The sequence below is a fragment of the Hylobates moloch genome, unplaced genomic scaffold (assembly GCF_009828535.3).
Source record: "Hylobates moloch isolate HMO894 unplaced genomic scaffold, HMol_V3 SCAFFOLD_8, whole genome shotgun sequence".
NCBI lineage: Eukaryota > Metazoa > Chordata > Mammalia > Primates > Hylobatidae > Hylobates > Hylobates moloch.
The window spans coordinates 33,439,379-33,442,676 of record NW_026652283.1 but is presented as its reverse complement, the minus strand read 5'-3'; the positions used below and the strand labels follow the sequence as shown (position 1 = coordinate 33,442,676).

Sequence of the window (3,298 nt, the reverse complement as noted above, 5' to 3'; positions counted from 1 at the left end):
CATGGATGGATAAATGGATGGATAGATGGGTGGATGCATGGATGGATGGATGAATGGATGAATGGATGGATGGATGGATGAATGGATGAATGGATGGATGGATGTATGGATGTATGCATGCATGCAAAGATGAATTGATGATGCATGGATCCACGGATGGATGAATGGATGTATGTATGGATGGGTAAATGGATGCATGGATGGATGGATGGATGGATGGATGCATGGATGGATGGATGGATGCATGGATGGATGGATGGGTGGATGGATGCATGGGTGGATGGATGGACGCATGGATTGATGTATGGATGATGGATTGATGGATGCATGGATGGATGGATGCATGCATCCATGCATAGATGAATGGATGGATGGATAAATGGATGCACGGATGGATGGATTAATGGATGCATGGATGGATGGGTGGATGCATGCATGGATAGATGGATGGATGGATACCCACAATCTCATAAGACAGTACCCATAGGGCAAACAAAACACCAGAATCTCTTGCATCTGAATAAAATGTTATGTTTTCCCTAAAGTCCACCCATATCTGTACTTCCAAACACTTCTGAGGGGTAAGGGTGGATGTTTTTACTTCTAATTTGCAGGCTTTGGGAGGATACAGATGAGTAACACATTGACCTGAAGGCCCCTCTGGCTTCTATGGGTGGCATCGGCAGTTCACCCCTGCTCCTAAGATGTCTGAGGGAGAATTCTCTTCAGCCCAAGGGTGCTGGATGATTCCTTCTGGCCTTGACTGAGCTGAGGAGGTAGCAGCAAGATTGGTGGGGCTGATTCTGGCAGATGGAGAGGATTGTTTGCAGAGGCTGTCATTCAGATAACTCCCTCAGCAGGTGAAGTTTATAAAGGGGACAGGATGGAGGTGGTCTTGGCCTCTAGGGCCCACTGCCCTCCCCGCACTGCAGGGATGTGGCTGGTCATCCTAATGTGCACCTACCCCCATCTCTGACAATGTCCATCCTTGTAGGGCACATTCTCTTTCCGAGCTCACAACTCCCCAAATAGTGGTTTTGAAGTTTTAAAGTGCCTGGGAGACATGCCGTAGCGTCTGCTCTATTTTAGAGTTGGCTGGATCCACACCTCATTCATCACACCTTCCAACCTGGGGGCTTCTCAAGGCCAAGGTGAGTTCTGAGGCACACCCTGTGCCTGGCCCATTGGCTATGGTCAGATGCTGTGTGTGCTGTCTGAGGACAGCCAGACCATGGGGCAGGGGCGGCCTCTGAGGGTCAGGCCAGGATCAGGGCCAGCCAGAGGCAGGGCCCTGGACACGGACTGACGTTCAGCAAGGATTTGCATTATCTGTATTAATCCTCTCAACAACCCTGCAAGAGGGATACTCATATCATCCTTACTTCATGGGGGGAAACTGAGGCTCTGGCCACACTGCTAGTATGTGGCAGAGCCTGGATTTATTCCAAAAGCCAGAGCTCTCCCCACTAGGGCAGGCATCTATAGTTCATCCAAACCCTTTTCTAGAACAATGCAGGGGCCACTAACTGAATGAAATGAGGACGTGTAGGCGCCCATGGAGGGGAAGACCAGACAACTGCCTATGTTCAGCTTGGGCGGCTGTACTTCCTTCAAGAAGAGCCTGTCAAAGGTGTTGCACATGGGGCCATAGAGGATGCAAGGCAAGAGGGGTGGCACAGAGCAGAACTCCTGCAGAACCCCATGCCTGGGCACACGTGGGGAAACAGCAGCGAGATCACAATACTTCAAACATTTTTATTATTGGCCAGGCGCGGTGGCTCACACCTGTAATCCCAACACTTTGGGAGACCGAGGCAGGCGGATCACTTGAGGTCAGGAGTTCGAGACCATTTCTCTACTAAAAATACAAAAATTAGCCAAGTGTGGTGGTGGGTGCCTGTAATCCCAGCTACTCGGGAGGCTGAGGCACAAGAATCTCTTGAACCCAGGAGGCAGAGGTTGCAGTCAGCCAAGATCACACCACTGCACTCCAGCCTGGGCGACAGAGAGAGACTCCATTTCAGAAAAAAAAACAAAACTTTTTTTTCATTGTTATTATGTCTGTGTTGGTGATCTACAATCAGAGATCTTGGCTGTTACTATTGTAAAAGTTTGGGGGTGCCATAAACCACACCCATACAAGATGGCAAACTTAATAAATACTGTGTGTGTTCTGACTGCTCCACTGACCAGCTATTCCCCATCACTCTCATCCTGAGGCCTCCCTGTTCCCAAAGATACAGCGATATTGAAATTAGGTCAATTAATAACCCTACAATGGCCTCTATGTGTTCAAATGAAAGGAAGAATTGCATGTCTCTCATTTTAAATCAAAAGCTAGAATTGATTAAGCTTAGCAAGGAAGACCTATCAAAAGCCAAGGCAGGCCGAAAGCTAGCTCCCTCGCACCAGTTAGCCAAGTTGAGAATGCAAAGGAAAAGTCCTTGAGGGAAATTGAAAGTGCTGCTCCAGTGAACACGTAAGTGGTAAGAAGGCAAAACAGCCTTATTGCTGATATGGAGAAAGTTTGAGTGGTCTGGATAGAAGATCAAATTAACCACAGCATTCCCTTAAGCCAAAGCTTAATCCAGAGCAACGCCCTAACTCTCGTCAATTCTATGAAGGCTGAGAGAGGTGAGGAAGCTTCGGAAGAAAAGTTGGAAGCTAGCAGGGGTTGGTTCATGAGGTTTAATGAAAGAAGCCGTCTGCATAACTTAAAAGTGCAAGTGAAGCAGTAAATGCTGATATAAAAGTTGCAACACGTCATCCAGAAGATCTAGCTAAGATTATTGATGAAGGTTGCTACACTAAACAACAGATTTTCCGTGTAGGCAAAACAGCCTTCTATTAGAAGAGGTTGCTATCTAGAACTTTCACCATTAGAGAGAAGTCAACGCCTGGCTTCAAAGCTTCAAAGAACTAAATGGCCCTCTTGTTAGGGGCTAATGTAGTTGGTGACTTTAAGTGGAAGCCAATGCTATTTTATTATTCCAAAAATCCTAGGCCCTTAAGAATTATGCTAAATCGGCCGGGCGCGGTGGCTCACGCCTGTAATCCCAGCACTTTGGGAGGCCGAGGCGGGCGGATCACGAGGTCAGGAGATCGAGACCATGGTGAAACCCCGTCTCTACTAAAAATACAAAAAAAAAATTAGCCGGGCGCGGTGGCAGGCGCCTGTAGTCCCAGCTACTCGGAGAGGCTGAGGCAGGAGAATGGCATGAACCCGGGAGGCGGAGCTTGCAGTGAGCCGAGACTGTGCCACTGCACTCCAGCCTGGGCGACAGAGCGAGACTCCGTC

At 48.3% G+C, this 3,298-nt stretch overlaps 1 protein-coding gene across 1 annotated transcript in view; it reads right to left on the bottom strand.

Moving 5' to 3' along the window:
* The window catches only part of TINAGL1 (tubulointerstitial nephritis antigen like 1), a 46,519-nt gene that overhangs the window by 39,650 nt on the left and 3,571 nt on the right, over positions 1–3,298 (bottom strand). The window lies entirely within an intron of this gene.